Raw genomic sequence first — 18885 nt, 5'->3', positions numbered from 1 at the left:
CGTCATCTGAAAATTCAGGTAAACCACATCCACTGATCCTCCTTTGTCCTATTTATATCTTCGAAGAATTCAACAGGTTCGTAAGGCAAGATCTCCCTTTCACAAAACTTTGGTGAGTTCGGCCCATTTTATCATGTGCTTCTAAGTACTGAGAAACCTCATCCTTTACAATGGTCTCTAAAATCTTACCAACCACTGAGGTCAGGTTAACCAGCCTATAATTTCCACTCTTCTTCTGCGCTCCCTTCTTGAACAGCGGAGTAATATTTGCAATTTTCCAATCATCTGGAACCATTCCTGACTAGTGATTCTTGAAAAATCATTACTAATGCGCCCACAATATCCAAGGCCACCTCTTTCAGAACCCTGGGGTGCAGTTCATCCAGTCCAGGTGACTTATCCACCTTCAGACCTTTCAGCTTCCCAAGCACCTTCTCCTAAGTAATAGCCACTCCACTATCTTATTCCATTCATTTGCCATTTCTTTATTCCCCATTATCACTTCTGCTGGAAATCTGAAATAAAAACAGAAAATGCTGGTTACATTCAATAAGTCAGGCAGCTTTCATTAGAACGGACTTTCAGTTCTCATATAGCCGGCATGTTGGAACAAGAGCATGGGGAAGATGAGGAGGATAAGGAAAGGTTAAACAAAGGAGAACACTATGTTCAAATCAAAATACGATAAATGTCATGTACTAAAAACCACACCAACCACTCTATCCATAGCCTTCTCCAAATATACAGTGAGGCCAAATGCATACCAGAAGAATAACACCACATATTATGCTTAGGTCACCAATGGTTAATTTTTTCCAATTTAAAATAACCTACTTTCCCCATGTCACTTTAACATTTCTAGGTTCTCCAGTCCTTTACTTTTTTTCATCCCCTCTCTTCCCCATTACCTAGATTTGTTATCCTTGCCCACATGCCAGTCATTCACACACTTCTCCACCTGGGTTTCTTCTCCATCGGTTAATCCCTCCTTCTCTCCTCTGGTTCCATCATCCTTTCTTTATTTAGTCCCACTTATCACCTTCCAGCCTCTGTCGTCACCCAGCTTGCTTCATCTGCCCTTTCCTTTCCTTATCTGTTTTCACCTATCGCCCACCAACTTCTGTCTCTAAACTTATATCCGCCAAGATAGAGCACCTCACATCTTTCAGGTTTAAATTCCATCTCTTATTCTCTCCAATCCTACCAACTGATCAGTATAATTCTGCAGCCAAAAACTACCATCCTCACATCCTCCCCCCTTCTCAGTTCTCCGAACAGTCTGTCCTCAATTACATATTACCTGTTTGCTTTGTTGTTACCTTCGCCTAGCTAACAATGATCTATTCTACATTTTCCTTGTACTCCATCCCCTTTGTCTCGTTTTGACCACTTTCTCTTCCTTATCTATGTATCTCTGTCTCCCCTGACTCAGTCTGAAGAAGGGTCTTGGCCCAAAACGTCACACATTCCTTCTATCCAGAGATGCTACCTGTCCCGCTGAGTTACTGCAGCATTTTGTGTCTTTGGTTTAAAACAGCATCCGCAGTTCCTTCCTACACACATACTCGCAACCCGTTACCATCACCATATATGCCTTGTCTCACCGAACCAAATTTGGATCCAATTTATTAAATTATGTTGGACTCCATGGGCTTTTATGCTTTGAACCAATCTGCAATGCGGGACTTTGTCAAATATTTCCTTCACAAGTCTTTCTCAAGTTATAGATGCCTGGATGCAGTGAAATTGTTTTGCATGCAACCCAGTTAAATCAGACTATTTTGCTGATGTATAGTAGAATGTTATTGGATTGTATGCAAAACAAGGATTTTCACTGTACACCTCACACTGTAACACATAATAATAAAGTACCATTGAACCATTTCAATCTTCATGTTCTCCATGGTAAAAAAAGGAAAAATATTCATTGAGGATCTTGTAAATCTCCAGTGACCACTATAGTTTCTGAGGGGCCCTGTTTTCTATTTTGTTACCCTGTTTCCCTTCATAGACTTAGAAAATTGGTTTGGGTTCTCCTTAATCTTATCTGCTGGAATAGTAAACGGACTGTCATTCAATCAGATATCTACATTGATTCAGTTTTCATTGTCATATAAATTCATAAATTATTGGAGCAGGATTATAGCACAGGATCCGTGCAATGTTGCGTAGATTGAGTAAGTCCAGGTATTTGGCAAGGTATGATCGTTCCATGAGTTGTTTTGCACCCCGAATGGCGCATTCGGCGAGTCCATTGGACTGCAGGAACTCGGGACTGCTGGTAACGTGTTGAAAGTCCCATCGTTTAGCAAAAGTTTTTAAAGGCTTGGCTGGTATACAAGCAGGAGAGCCATGCACGGAGAGGTGCCGTTGCAGCTTCTAAATCACTGCCTCCGAAGAAATGGTTTGCAGTAGGTCTATTTCGAACCAGCCCGAGTAAGAGTCACCAAGAACCGGATAGTGTTTCCCGTGCCACTCGAAGATGTCGGTGGCTAACGAGGACCACGGGAGAGGAGGGACTGGTTGTGGCAGTAAGGGCTGCTTCTGCTGATGTGGCGTCAGGCTTTTGCAGACAGCGCATGTTTCAGTTCTTTCTCGTATGTATTTGGTCATACCGGGCCAGTAAAACATGCTTTGCGCCTTTTGGAGGGTTGCCTCCATGCCGGGAGAGCCCCTGTGGATGTCGTTATAGTATTCGTCCCGGAGGGCGGCTGGAAACACTGCCTTTGACTATGATTCCGTCCTGTAGCACTAGTTCGTCATGAACCAGGAAGTAGGGGCGTATTTCGAGTGTGGTGTTGGACTGTTTGTCAGAACAACCGCACCGGATGACTGTAGGCAGCAGTTGTAAAGTCTAATCAGCAGCCGTGTGTTCAGCTAGGCTGCTTAAATAATCAGTTGGCACAAACGAGACCTTCATGACTGAGAATTCGTCCTGTTCGGAGAGTTGTTGTTCGTTGATTCTGCGCGGAGCTCTGGGTAGCGTGTCTGCTATGTACATGTCTTTACCTTTCTTGTAAGCGATGTTGAAATCAAATCGCTGCAGTTAGAAACATAGAAACATTAGGTGCAGGAGTAGGCCATTCGGCCCTTCGAGCCTGCACTGCCATTCAATATGATCATGGCTGATCATCCAACTCAGTATCCCGTACCTGCCTTCTCTCCATACCCCCTGATTCCCTTAGCCACAAGGGCCACATCTAACTCCCTCTTAAATACAGCCAATGAACTGGCCTCAACTACCCTCTGTGGCAGAGAGTTCCAGAGATTCACCACACTCTGTGTGAAAAAAAGTTCTTCTCATCTCGGTTTTAAAGGATTTCCCCCTTATCCTTAAGCTGTGACCCCTTGTCCTGGACTTCCCTAACATCGGGAACAATCTTCCTGCATCTAGCCTGTCCAACCCCTTAAGAATTTTGTAAGTTTCTATAAGATCCCCTCTCAATCTCCTAAATTCTAGAGAGTATAAACCAAGTCTATCCAGTCTTTCTTCATAAGACAGTCCTGACATCCCAGGAATCAGTCTGGTGAACCGTCTCTGCACTCTCTCTATGGCAATAATGTCCTTCCTCAGATTTGGAGACCAAAACTGTACGCAATACTCCAGGTGTGGTCTCACCAAAACCCTGTACAACTGCAGTAGAACCTCCCTGCTCCTATACTCAAATCCTTTTGCAATGAAAGCTAACATACCATTCGCTTTCTTTACTGCCTGCTGCACCTGCATGCCTACCTTCAATGACTGGTGTACCATGACACCCAGGTCTCGCTGCATCTCCCCCTTTCCAAATCGGCCACCATTTAGATAATAGTCTGCTTTCCCGTTTTTGCCACCAAAAAGGATAACCTCACATTTATCCACATTATACTGCATCTGCCAAACATTTGCCCACTCACCCAGCCTATCCAAGTCACCTTGCAGTCTCCTAGCATCCTCCTTACAGCTAACACTGCCCCCCAGCTTAGTGTCATCCGCAAACTTGGAGATATTGCCTTCAATTCCCTCATCCAGATCATTAATATATATTGTAAATAGCTGGGGTCCCAGCACTGAGCCTTGCGGTACCCCACTAGTCACTGCCTGCCATTGTGAAAAGGACCCGTTTACTCCTACTCTTTGCTTCCTGTTTGCCAGCCAGTTCTCTATCCACATCAATACTGAACCCCCAATGCCTTGTGCTTTAAGTTTGTATACTAATCTCTTATGTGGGACCTTGTCGAAAGCCTTCTGGAAGTCCAGATACACCACATCCACTGGTTCTCCCCTATCCACGCTACTAGTTACATCCTCGAAAAATTCTATAAGATTCATGATCTTTCGTAAATCCATGCTGACTTTGTCCAATGATTTCACCACTTTCCAAATGTGCTGCTATCCCATCTTTAATAACTGACTCTAGCAGTTTCCCCACTACCGATGTTAGACTAACTGGTCTGTAATTCCCCATTTTCTCTCTCCCTCCCTTCTTAAAAAGTGGGGTTACGTTAGCTACCCGCCAATCTTCAGGAACTACTCCAGAATCTAAAGAGTTTTGAAAGATTATTACTAATGCATCCACTATTTCTGGAGCTACTTCCTTAAGTACTCTGGGATGCAGCTTATCTGGCCCTGGGGATTTATCGGCCTTTAATCCATGCAATTTACCCAACACCACTTCCCGGCTAACCTGGATTTCACACAATTCCTCCAACTCCTTTGACCCGCGGTCCCCTGCTATTTCCGGCAATTTATTTATGTCTTCCTTAGTGAAGACGGAACCAAAGTAGTTATTCAATTGGTCCGCCATATCCTTGTTCCCCATGATCAACTCACCTGTTTCTGACTGCAAGGGACCTACATTTGTTTTAACTAATCTCTTTTTTTTCACATATCTATAAAAACTTTTGCAGTCAGTTTTATGTTCCCTGCCAGTTTTCTTTCATAATCTATTTTCCCCTTCCTAATTAAGCCCTTTGTCCTCCTCTGCTGGTCTTTGAATTTCTCCCAGTCCTCCGGTATGCTGCTTTTTCCGGCTAATTTGTACGCATCATCCTTCGCTTTGATACTATCCCTGATTTCCCTTGTTATCCATGGATGTACTACCTTCCCTGATTTATTCTTTTGCCAAACTGGTATGAACAATTTTTGTAGTTCATCCATGCAGCCTTTAAATGTCTTCCATTGCATATCCACCGTCAACCCTTTTAGAATTAATTGCCTGTCAATCTTGGCCAATTCACGTCTCATACCCTCAAAGTTACCTTTCTTTGAGTTCAGAACCATTGTTTCTGAATTAACAATGTCACTCTCCATCCTAATGAAGAACTCAACCATATTATGGTTGCATCATCATTCTCTGTAGTCGTGCAGCGTGGATTGGTTTGTTCAAAATGGTGACCAGCGGCTGGTGGTTAGTCTCGATGGTCACAGTTTTACCAAAGATGAAGTCCTTGAATTCAATGCAGGCGAAAACCACTGCTAGCAGTTCTTTTTCGATCTGGGCGTAGCGCTGTTCAGTGTCAGTTAGCGTACGGGATCGCCGTCAGAAGTGGCCTGCAGGCATGCTGTGCCTAACTCGTACTGGGATGCATCACAGGTGATCGTTACTGGTAACTCCAGATGGAAATAGGAGAGTGTAGGTACATTAGCTAGCTGCAGTTTGAGAGCGTCGAAAGCCCTTTGGTGCTGCGGGTACCAGGACCATGCCTCGTCCTTGTGTGTCAGTTCTCACAGGGGAGCCGATATGTCACTGAGGTTGGGAATACATTTTCCCAGGTAGTTAACCATACCGAGGAATCGTTGTAAACGTCAGTAGGAACCGGCAGTTCGTTGATAGCTGCAGCTTTCAGCGGATCTGGTCTGAGACCGTCGCTGGTAAAAACATGTCCGACGTAAGTGACCTCAGGAACTCGAAACCTGTACTTTAGTGGATTGAGTTTAAGCTGAATGTCTTTGTCACGGTCAAGTACTCTTTTCAGATTAGCGTCATGTTCAGCCAAATCGCAACCGTAGACGAGAATATCATCAACAATGATGGCACATGGGTACTCTGCAAACAATTGTTCCATAGTGCGCTGGAAGACTTCGCTGGCGGAGTTGATGTCGAAAGGCATTCTTAGAAATTTGAAGCTGCCAAAGGGTATACCGAACGTGGTGAGTTTGGGCGAGTCTGGGTCTAGTGGAATCTGCCAAAAGGAGCTTTTGGCATCCAGGACCGAAAGTACTGCTGCGTTGCTAATCTGTGCAGCGACATCCTCTTTGTTTCGCATTGGGTAATGTGGGCGCTTGATGGCAGTGTCAAGATCTCTGGGGTTGATGCAGATACGGATCTCCTCCTTGTTTTTCTTGATTGCAACGACCATGGTGGAAACCTAGTCGGACGGGTCAGTTATCTCGGCAATAACACCCATTGAGACCATGCGTTTGAGTTCAGCGTGTATTCTGTCACGCATGGCATGGTGGGGCACAATGTGGCGCTCGGACCACGGGTGTGACTTTAGGATCAACAGTAATGTGATATTAGACAGGCAACTTGCGAAGTTCATTAAACAGGTATTGGGAGAGTAGCTGCGGAGTGGGCTCATCAGTGAGGCAGAGTTTGTGGACATCACGTCCAAAGTAAACCAGCCCTAGATCGTGGCATGCATTGATACCGAGCAAAGTCTCTGAATTAGCTTTAACAATGTAAAAATGTAAGGTAAGGTGCATCTACAGTGCACTTTAATCAGCTTTTCCGAGTTGATGCAGAACCCGTCCCCCGTAACCCCAAAGCCTTATCAATACGTTCAGCATTGCAATTTTTTTTACTCCCTTAATGATATGACGTTCACTTTTGCGCCATGTCCACCTTGGCAAGATGAGGCCTGTTATTCACGAACATAGTTACTTTAGGGTCAAGTAGCTCGTTAGACGAAGGGAGGTGGGAGTGGATGGCAGAACTGTTATCAACGCTGTCTGAGAGTGAAGCGGGGAACGACAACTCAGGCACTTGGGAGTCAGTATCAGTGAACTCCTGCTGAAGCAGGTGCAGGCTTGTCCTTGAAGCATTAGGAGTCACACGGGAACAACAGCATCATGCAAAATGGTTCAATTTCTTACAGAAAATGCAGGCTTTCCCGTAGGCAATGCAAAACTGACGACCCTTCGCATGAAAATAGTTACAATTCTGACAGCGAGCAGTAGTCCCGGTAGGGGGTTTGCGAGAGGAGAAGTCTGTAAGATTAACGCTATGTTGCTGGCGGGGACTAAAAGGCACTGGGTCAGAGTGGGGAGATATTATCTCGGAAATACGGCAAACATGCTCTGCTTGGTCAAGGGTCAATTCAGTGTTTTGGAGAAGCTCAGCTCTCAGCTTGCTATCAAGCATTCCACCTACCAGCTTATCTCGTACTAACTCATCCCTTAAACCACGAAATCGACAGTGTGCAGCCATGTGCTTCAAACCGCTGATAAATTGTTCAATAAGCTCATCGACCTGCTGTAAACGAGCATAGAACTTGGTTCTTTTAATAATATGGTTCTAAGGCATATCACACAGTTCTCTAAACTTTCTTATCAAAACCACAGGGTCGTCAATAGTTTCTGCCGGCACACGGATCTGGCCGTTGTCATCCAAAACAGCAGGAACAAAAGTGAAGTTGTTGGCACGATTCATTGCCTCAGGTCCCGCAAGATTGAACAAAACAGATGCACGCACTTCTGGGGGGTCATTCCGATGAACGATGTGAGCATAATGAGTGTAGTCACGTTCGATAAGACGCCGTCGTTCAGCAATGTCTGAATCAACGATCAAAGGGCACGGGCGGCGACACAAATTAGCCAAAATGGAGATGGTAAAGACACAAACTAATCAAAATAAAATAAAATCCAATTAACTTAAACGGTGTGGGTAAGACTAACTGTCTGACACCATGTAATGATGTGACCCAAACACACATTAAGATACAACAGATATTTATTGAATCACTTTCGGGATAGGATCTGCAGTATGTTACAGCTCCGAGCTGCTACATCTACTGACTGGCATTTGCGAGGTCTTGATAACATAAAGCACGTACTAGGCGGAGCTATTACTAACACACACTATGATTGGCTCGCATGCAATAGCCAATCTACATTTAATGTATATTATAAGCAAGAGCATAGCTAGGGAAGGAAGTGTCAAAGATATTGACACACATTTCCAGATACTGATTGGCAAGCGAGGGGATTGAGGGGTTCCAATGGAGATTTTTCCTTTTTTTGAGTCTTAAGTGACATACCAGAAGACTCGAGGAATTGCAATCTACATACAAATCCATCATGCAAAGCTCGATCCAGAAATGACCCAAAATTGTAGCGTAGAGACAACTTCTTCAATGTGATAATGTACTCACCTACAGTCTCGACAGACTTTTGTTTTTTTGTTTGAAATTTGTAACTTTCTGCAATCTCTACGGGCTTAGGGATGAAGTGAGCATCAAGTTTTGAAACATTTTTTGCTTTCTCGGGCTATGATGTTGGTGAGAGTTGCATAAACTTCTGGACCAATTTCAGTTAATGGAATGGCCATTTTGTATTCCCCGGTGGCCTTGTTTTGTGCTCTTACTCCACTTGATTAACTTCAATAATATTATTGTACTAAAAATCATTATTATTTGCTCACAATAGGAGGTAAAGGTTTCACGGTTCTTATCGAAAGTCCCTAGTCAGCCGTTGGACGCCATCTTGCCACGCAGACACCACAAAGATAGCCTGACAATGTCTAGTCGATTCCTGTAGCTGCTGTTTTACATTATAGTCCCACACATAAAAGGATCTGGAGTCTATTGTGTCGGTTCACACACACCTGTAACACAGCTCTGTATTTGCCTTTTAAAATGTTCAACACAGATAGTGGTGAATCTCTGCAATTCTCTGTCACTGAAGGTAGTTGAGGCCAGTTCATTGGCTATATTTAAGAGGGAGTTAGATGTGGCCCTTGTGGCTAAAGGGATCAGGGGGTATGGAGAGAAGGCAGGTACAGGATATTGAGTTGGATGGTCAGCCATGATGCAGGCTCGAAGGGCCTACTCCTGCACCTATTTTCTATGTTTCTATATTAGAGCATAATGCAAAACAGTCCTGAACTGAAATCAAAGGTTGAGTTCAGAAACTCGATTCCACCTTTGTTGCCACCTGTAAGGCTTCCCGCCGCGCCGCTTAGCAGTAGGCTTCCTGCCAGGCGCCGTGGTCTCGATGCCTCCCGGATGGCGCGAAGAAGCCCAGCCGGGGCCTCACAGGTCGGAGGAGCCTCGCACGGGTTCAAATGGAGCGGCCAACGGGGTCCGCGGACCCACGGCCGCCAGAGCCCGCACCATGTCTGAGGCCTAGGTCGGCGCCATGGAGGCCTCGGGAGAGGACCCGGCAGCGTTAGTGGAGAGGTCGGTGTGGCGGTCAGTGATGGTGTCGACCGATGGACGATGACAGATAGGTGAAGTGAGGACGTCGCTGCCGAGAACAGGAATGAAGAAGGATCCTGCGTGGGGGAGACCGCCTTGGGGGAGGGTGAAGAGCAACGGGTGTCCCGGCATGAGGGAACAGCCATGAAGGGGAATGGGGTGAAGAACAGTGGACAATGGGGGCCTGGCGTGGAGGGACTGCCGTGAAGAACAATGGACAATGGGGACCTGGCATGGGTGGACTGCTGTGAGGGAGGGGGGAAGGGAGAAGAACAAAGAACGAAATATAGCGTGCGAATGAGTAAAGCCATGCATGTTGAATTGAAGATTCGAAGAACGGCTGAGGGTTCGGATAGTAAGTGGCCTAACCCCCGGGTGGCGCCACAGGACCTCCCCCCAGAATGGGAGGCACAAAACCGAAAGGGCAGACGAATGAGGCAACCGGACCTCGTACACACATCGCCCCCCACAGAGGACACCCCCGACAATAGAGAAGGCGGGAATGGGCGGGACCTCGGACGTCCCCGACGATGAGGGTGGGCCACCAACACAGGTTGACTCAGGTCAACATGGGCAGGCTTCAACCGAGCCACCGACACAGTCTCAAGCCGACCCCCCCATGTCCAAAACAAAAGTAGTAAGTCCACGCTGCAGCACCCGGAAGGGCTCCATGTCATGGCGCAGGAACACAAATGAACAGTCCTGGAGAACAGATGGAACGTGGGAAGGCACCACCTCATGGCGAGACGTCGGGACAGGAGCGAGCGTGCTCACCTTCTCCCGTAAATGGACTAACACAGAGAATGGCGGCTCCTGCAACCCACGCACCGCCGGAACGAAATCCCCTGGAACAGTAAGCGGAGCACCATACACCAACTCCGCAGAAGATGAAGCCAAGTCCTCCTTCGGGGCAGTACGAATCCCCACCAAAACCCATGGTAACTCATCAATCCACTCCGTTCCTTGAGGCGGCCTTCAGATGACGGTGAAACCGCTCCACATTGGGAATGGTAGGCCGTAGCATGGTGGAGCTGAAACCTCCAACAAGCCATAGCCGACCACAACTCAGAGGTGAACTGAGCCCCTCATCCCCAAAGAGATGTCCATCGGCACCCCGAAGCGAGCAATCCAATGGGCAGCAGGAGCACGTGTACACGACGCAGCGGGACAGCTTCCGGACACTGCGTGAAACGATCCACTACAATAAGGAGATGCGTGAAACCTCGGGACGTGGGCAGCGGATCCACGATATCTACATGAACATGGTCGAACCGCTGATGAGGCATGGCAAATTCTTGAATAAGCACCCGGACGTGACATTGGACCTTGGGCGTCTGGCACGGAACCCACTCCCGGGCCCAGTTACCGACGTGCTTGCGCAAGCCATGCCACATCGTCGCCCTGATGATAGGGTGCATCAACCCATGGATAACATTGAACACCCGCTAGCGTCTGAACACCCGCTAGCATCAGGTGGCCGGAACGATGGGTCGCGGGTGACCAGTGGAGACATCGCACAGGACTGTGGTAGCAACTGGGCCAAAAGGCATGTCCTCTAACACCAGCCCGGAGATGTTAGTGCGGTAGGCAGGCGTCTTGGCATGGCATCCTCCAGTTGAGCAGCCGCCAAGGCAGAGCGACATCCAGGATCACATCGATGACGGGCCTAGACAACGTGTTAGCAACCCGGTTGTTTTTATCCTCGATGTGGCGGTTGCTAATCGTAAACTCTGAGATGTAAGCCAACTGACGCTGCTGCCGAGCATACCGGGGATCCGACACCTTCGCAAATGCAAAGGTGAGAGGCTTATGATCTGTAAAGACGGTGAAACCCCGGCCTTCCAGGAAATAACGAAAGTGTCTCACCACCAGGTACAACACCAGGAGCTCCCGGTCGAAGGCACTGTACTTCTGCTCCGCAGACTTGAGTTACCGGCTGAAAAAGGTCAGAGGCTGCCCGCACCCATCATTGAACTGCTCCAACATGCAAAGGCAACCACTGTCAAAGCAGTCCGTGCAGTAGCTCGCGGATGGATCAGCATGGTCGCCCGTGCCAGCACCTCCTTGGACCCATCAAAAGCAGCCACGGCTTCAGCGTGCCACGTTATGTCCTGCTGCTTGCCGGTCAGAAATTGGAACATCGGCCGCCAGGTCCGGCCACGGGCATGAACCAATCACCAAAAATTCACTCAAGAACTCCTGGATTCCCTGCACTGTGGACAGCCACGGAAACCGGCGGATGGCAATCTTGTCCGGGAGCGGGATCGCACCATGCTGAGTAATGCGATGGCCCAGGAAGTCGATGGTACTGAGGTTGAACCAACATTTATCCAGGTTGATGGCCAGGTCGTGCTCGCTGAGCCGCTGGCTGAGCAGGTGGAGGTGCGCACAATGCTCCTGACGGGTGCGACTGGCAACGGAAATATTGTCTAAATAAATGAACATAAATTCCAGGCCGCAACTCACCGTGTCCATCAGGCGCTGACAAGCCTGCGCAGCATTCTTTAGGCCAAAAGGCATTCGCAGGAATTCGAAAAGCCCAAAAGGAGTAATAATAGCCATCTTGGGCACATCCTTCCATGTGGGCGAAGATCTGATGATGGCCCCACATCAGGTCAACCTTGGAGAAGAAACGGGTGCCAGCTAGAAGGGCAGAAAAGTCCTGAATGTGCGGGATAGGGTACCGGTCTGCGGTTGTGTCGTAAATCGAGGCGGTGATACTCCCTGCAAGGCCGCCAACTACCGGACGCCTTAGGAATCATGTGAAGAGGAGATGCCTATGGACTGTTAGAGCGCCGTACAATCCCCTCTGCCTTGGCGATACAGAGTTTGTTGGGAGGAAATCGGTGTGCCCGTGCGTGGAGCCTGAGGTGAGGATGTGATGCACCACACCGTGCTTGGGGCTGGATGAATGGAATTGTGGAGTCAGAATGTCCGGGGAGTCCGCCAGTATCTGCGTAAATATTGTCCTCGGAAGACACCGGGTCGCTGCGTGGCGTAGCGGATGCTCCGGGGCGTAAGGAGATCGGCTCCAATGTCGCAGCATGAACGAGGCGTTAACCCCCCACATCCACCAACAGAGATTGGGCCCGGAGGAAATCTGCGCCCAGCAACGGCTGGGAGACGTCAGCCACCGTAAAATGGCAGGGACCAAAGATGAGCGGGATCGTGCCAACCCCATACATCCGTATGGAGCTGCCATTTACTGCAGTCAGAGAAGGCCTCCGCTTGCCAGAACAAGTGTTGACCCCCGACGGGGGCAAAACGCTAACATTCGTGCCCGTATCAACATGGAACCATCGTCCCAAGTGTCTATCCCAAGCGTATTTCAGGCTGATATTTCAGGCCAACTGCCGCAGCGATTACTAACGACCCGCCCCGTTATTTCGTGGTCATGAGCAGGGTGGGCGGCACTGATGGGCTGTGGGACCCCAGTGCTGGTGGTAGTACTGGGGTCATTCGGAACAGGCGGCGCAGCCGAACTCCGGATGCAGGGCCTGGTTTCTGGACCTTCCGAGGCACTGCCGACACCAGATCGATCGAGCCAACGCCCTGCAGCTTGGCTTGCCACAGCTCGTCTGCTAGCTGCAGGGGGTCTGCGAAATCCTCACTGGTGAGAAGCAGGCGGATATCGCCCGGCATCTGTTCCAAGAAGGCGTGTTTGAAGAGCAGGCAGGGCTGATGATCGTCCATGAGGGTGAGCATCTCGCTCATGAGAACTGATGGCTTGTAATCGCTGAGGCCGCCCATGTGCATGAGCCACGCTGCGCGTGCCAGGCGGCTGAGCCCAAAGGTCCGCAAGAGCAGTGCTTTGAGGCCCTTGTATTTGGCCTGATCCGGCGGCACGTGTAGGTAAAGGACCAGGTGTCATCAGCCGTGATGCATCGGATGTGAAACTGGTCCTCGGCTTGCTGAAACCACACTTGGGGCTGCGATGCCGAGAACACGTGCAGTTCAGGGAGACAGCATTTTGTTGGGCTGTTGAGGTTGATTGTTGGCTGCGTGCATAGTTTAAATCCAAAATTACCGTTTTGGATCATCGGGGTCACCAAAATAGCGGGCGAATAAACAAGCCACGCATGGTGAATCAAAGAGATCTTTATTGTCAAAGCAAAGAGAACACACACACGAATGGGGGAAGATTGACCGAGGGTTCATTATATATACTAGGGCACAATACCTTGTGACAACTGTTTCCCGCCATTACCCAGTCATGTGACCCGACCCTGACTGCAGAGGGTTCACATAGTAATTGACCTAACCACCGGAAGGCACCACAGAACTGGTGCTGGAGAAGAGGGGGGGGGGGGGGGGGGGGGGGGTAGTTTGTAAGCACCCTTCATGGGCGTCTACTGCGTACTTTGGCAAGGTATGCAAGCAAGGAATTTCATTGTGACTTGTCACATGTGAGAATAAAGCATTCATTCATTCAACATATGCTACACCAGCGCAGAAAGAAGCTCCTGGAGAGCACTGCGCAGATGTGCTGGACCAGGCCCAGCGGCTGGTGCAGAGCCGACCTGGATCAGGATCAGGACCAGCCTCCAGCACAGCAAGGAGAGACACGCTATGCGCTTGGCTGGAGAATCCCGCGGCCCATAGACCGAGAAGGTTCAGCTTGCCCACTGGCGACGGGGGAATCGGCCAGTAGGCTTGACTCGTCTGTCGCAGTGGTGGACGCAGGTCGCAGAGAAGAACTCGCAGAGAAGAACAGGAGGGAGTGTGGTGTCTCGACGGGGAATGGGCCACTTGAGGCCCTGCAGCTGCCTGGGGCCCAGGCTGACTCTGCAACGCCACCAGGCTAACAGAGCTTCATGGTCAGATCAAGATCCCTGCACTTACAACAATTGGGACTTGAAAATGGTGTCAAACTGGCAACTCTGAGTACTGTCTCAGTGAACTATTGCTATACACTTGTACTGCATCTGAGATGGTTATCTAATATGTATGTAACTGCTTATGCATAGTGATACTTATACTGAACTGTATTAAAAAAATGACTTTTGCTGTACCTCAGTACACGTGACAAATAAATACCACACCAAACCATACAGACCATAGTGGCATGTGGATAGAAACAAACATAAGTTTCAGTCAAACAATTGCCAGTGTGTTTTTATTTTACTTCGTAGTCACGTGAGTGACTACGTGAAGAACCCCGCTTACGACGCATGCGTGCCATATCGCTACACGCATTCGAACTCGTCATCGCTGGAGGAAGGACGTTCCTCCCAATTGGCAGGGGTTGAACCTGCAACAAGAACGTAAGTGAACTTCGTTTTCTTTACTTACCCTTTTTTATCTAGAAGGCTGATGAAGCTGGCTGGGGAGAGTCTGCAGATCTGCAGGCAGCCAGCAGCGGCCGGGGCCCGTTAATTTCTTTTTAAACAGGAACGGAGCCGACTTTAGAGCCAGGACAACGGTCGCTGGAGCAGTTTTTCCCAACAACTCGGAAACAGCCCCACTAGCCGTTTAGTGGATTTAATAATTCATGGGTCCGAGGGGCTGGAAGGTGCGGAACTGACGGGGGGTTCCGCAGGTCTAAAAATAGCGGCGAGCGGTCAGTGCCCGAGAGCACTGAGTACGTGTTGGACCCGCTGGACCGCGCTGGAGCACCGCAGAGGCAGGGGGAAAACAGACAGCAGCAACAGGCTGAACTCCCGTTATGGGAATAGTCTGTCCCACACTTTCCCCCCCCCCCCCCCCCCGACTTTTTCTCCTGTTTTTTCGCTACACCTGTCCACAGCTGGGATATAATAGGGCCAGCAGCTGGCTGGGGAGAGTCTGCAGATTGCAGGCAGCCAGCAGAGGCCGGGGGCCCGTTAATTTGTTTTAAAACGGGACGGAGCCGACTTCAGCGACAGGATAACGGCGCTGGAGCAGGTTCCCGACGACTCAGGTACAACCCCACGGACCCTTACTATAGGTATGTGGAAAAATGGTGTAAACCTAAAATGGGGGGTTTTCATAGAAACTGTTTGGTTAAAGTATTAGATGGGTCTGAGGCGCTGGAAATGCGGAAAGGGCGCATTAACGGCACTTCCGCAATGTTCTAAAAATCGCGACGAGCTGTCAGTGCCGAAGAGCACTGAGTACGCGTTGGACCCGCTAGCCCTCGCTGGAGGAAGCTGGTACGAGTGGCTGCAGCATGATCAGCAGCCAGCACAGGTGCCTGTGAGTACCGGGAGCGTGTGGAGTGGTGGACCTACATACAGGACCGGTGCGGTCAGCGGCGGGGCGAGGAAAACCCGCAAACCAGTGCCCGTGTATACGGGGGACGGGAACAGCGGAGAAAAAGGAGCTCCTTCATAGTGGCAGTCCCATGAATGTGGAGACTAGCCACAGTGGGCAGGAGGTAAGCCCCACATGGGTACCACGTGCGGGACCCCAAGAGATCTCTAACTCTTCAAAAAAAGAGTGGGCAGGACCCAGATGGGCCAGACCCTGACCACACAGGATTACATAACCCTGAAGCTGCTGGATGGTGGAGACTTGGATCCAAGGATGGCAGGCAGTATAAATTACATGTCTGGCCATCAATTACAACAACAAATTTTCACAGAGACACTGGCCAGACATCTGCCACCTGGAAACTGTAATGCCTTACAAGTACCCAGTGTAAATCAATGCATTTGGAAGCAAAAAACGGGCCAGTGGTTAATTGTGAGTACCTGGCCCTTATGCCATCTCCGAAAAGGGAGTATGTGCAAATCACGCCAAAACGGGTGGAAGAAAGAAAGAATCAGCACCACCATCTCCCAATAAGGGAGTGAGTGCAAATCACACCAAAACACGTGGAAGTGGAGGAGCTCCTCCATGGTGGCAGTCCCATGAATGTGGAGGCTAGCCACAGTGGGCAAGAGGTAAGTCCCACAGCGGTACCCCGTGTGGGGCCGCAGGATATCTCTTACTCCTCGGAGGAGAGTGGGCAGGACCAAATTTGGCCAGACCCTGACCAAGGCACAGGTTTACATAACCCTGAAGGAGGGGAGACATCAGCTGTGCCGGATTTAAACCCCGCGCCGGGAAAATCAAATCCTAGACCGGGCGGGAAGGCAAAACGCAAAGTACATCACTGCGAAAATGATGCGGAGAAACAGCCTCCGGATAATACTTACCGATACCGGAGTAAGGATGAGCAGCTGCAAGATATAGCGCAGCCAGCAGCGGCCACTTTCGCGGAGCTGGGAAACTGGTACGAGTGGCTGCAGCATGTTCGGCCGTCAGCGACAGGTGCCGGGGAGTACCGGGACTGCGAGCAACGGCACAATTATATGGGGCGGCCGGGAGCGATCAGTGCCCGTAGGCATGGGGACCGGCTGCGGCAAAAACCACGTGCGACTAGTGCCCGAGAGCACGTAGGTCGGCAGGAGCGGTTGTTGGAGGAACTTCTCCAGAGTGGCAGGCTCCAGGATATGGACGATAGCCACAGTGGCAAAGGTGTAAGTCCCTCAGCAGATTACCATAAAGGGCTGCTTGACATTTCATCCTCCTCGGAAGAGGGTGTTGAATGGCTCCCTGTGTCAGATTCTGAACTGAACATTCCCATATGGAGGACGAGGAAACCAAGTTGCTGGACATGGTGGGGCAATACTTTCAGCAAGAACAGACTGGCAAAGATCTAGGGCCAGGATGGCTGCCAGCATTGAGTACATGTCTACACATAACCTGCAAGCCAATACGTTTGCTGAGGTGTTGGCAAGACATTTACCTCCGGGAACATAACAGGACAAGGTCTTGAACCGAAAGAAGGTTCTAAAGTCCTATCAGCGGGATATTATCGGCCGCACTATTAGAAATAGACATGACACTAGTTCACCAGGAAGCACTGGCCTTATATGCAAACCTGGAACCTCCCAAACCACTGATATAGAATGTGGAGGTATTCATTACTTGCTCCTTAGTTCAGCATGTACTGAACTGAACGTCATTCAGACAAGGAAGCAACAAATTGAAGCATTATTAAACTACGTACATACATTATAGATGTTATGGAGACATCCAATAAGAACCACAGAAATTTGTGTACTAAATATCCTTATCATAATCAGAGGTGGTTGCCACTTCATCTTGGGTTAATGGAATACTTCGTACTTATGTTCTTTCAGATGGGAACTTTGTGTCATCTTCTGTATTGATTCTAGGGTACTATTTGGCGAGCATCGTATCAAGATATGCTGGCTAGATTACCAATTAGAGGTACCCACAGATGTGTTAACTACAGGTCATCTGCGGTTCACTGCTAACACAGTTCACATGGCACTGACTTTGCTGGTAAATATGGTACAGCCTTAATGGAGACTGGCAAGGAACTAACTATCCATCAGACTGCTAGTAGAATTGGCATAGGGACTGTGTGCCAGCCATATAATATCAGACATTATCTAATTACTGAACACAGTCACGCGTCATTCAAACTTACTGGTTCTTCTAGCAACATGGAGAGTTACCCATGTTACTATCTATATTAACCTATTTATTGTAGAATTGAAAGCACCTCTTCTACACCTAGGACTGACGGACCATAGGCGGAATCTTTTCAGCGGGTCACAGACAGTCCACTCATTCAACAGTACTTGGTATCCTCTAGAAATAGGAAGTACGTTCATAACTATTATCATCACCCACAGATCTATGAACAGCCATCTGTTCTGGAATTCCTGGCAAGCCTCCATTACGATGAGAGGCTTAGTCATAGTACCACAATTGCGCCAGGAGTGCTCTGTCTACATACCTGTGGAAGGTACAGAGCGGCATTCTGTGGGGACACACACACTGGTAACAAAACTCATTAGGGGCATGTTAAAATTAATACCCAAGAACTAGGTACATTCATATATGGGATGTGAGTTTTGTACTGACCAAGTTAAGAAACTGGTCTCCAGCTACAGCTCTGTCATTACAGAAACGGACTACGTAAACAGTCATGCTGATGGCCTTGGTCACGGCACAAAGAGTCCAGTCACTACAGAAACTAAGGCTGGACAACATGATGATTTCATCAGGGAATTAAACCTGTCACATTAATCAAAGGGTCAAACAGAACAGACAGGGGTCAGCAGGCCTAAAAACAAAGTACAGAGCCTATACGACAGATGGTCGTTGCTGTATTATAACTCATTTACTATCATACATGAAGTATGCTAGATCATCAGAGGAAGAAATGTCACGTTTATCAGCTACTAATAGCCACTCAAAACAGTGACAGTCCAGATCATCTCTAAATGGCTAAGCAAGTCCTAACAAAGGCTGGAGTGGACTCTAAGGGAAAATTTTAAATCTTACTCCATCAGGGCTGCAGCTACATTGGCAGCTATGAAGCTGGACGTACCAATGGACAAAACCCTCAAGACAGTAGAATGGTCAACGGAGGAAACTATCCAACGACTTTATAACAAACCAGTTATTGAACCTGGAAGAATTGCAGAAACAATTTTAAGTTCTGCATATAATTCACCGCATAAATAGGGGCAATAATTGGATTTA

At 48.6% G+C, this 18885-nt stretch overlaps 1 protein-coding gene across 1 annotated transcript in view; it reads left to right on the top strand.

The window, feature by feature from the left end:
- Nucleotides 1–18885, top strand: part of LOC129697508 (dynein axonemal heavy chain 8-like) — a 641267-nt gene that overhangs the window by 118630 nt on the left and 503752 nt on the right.

Source organism: Leucoraja erinacea, chromosome 5 (genome assembly GCF_028641065.1).
Source record: "Leucoraja erinacea ecotype New England chromosome 5, Leri_hhj_1, whole genome shotgun sequence".
Taxonomy (NCBI): domain Eukaryota; kingdom Metazoa; phylum Chordata; class Chondrichthyes; order Rajiformes; family Rajidae; genus Leucoraja; species Leucoraja erinaceus.
Note: the sequence above shows the minus strand (reverse complement) of the source record. Positions and strands in the feature narration are given on the sequence as shown.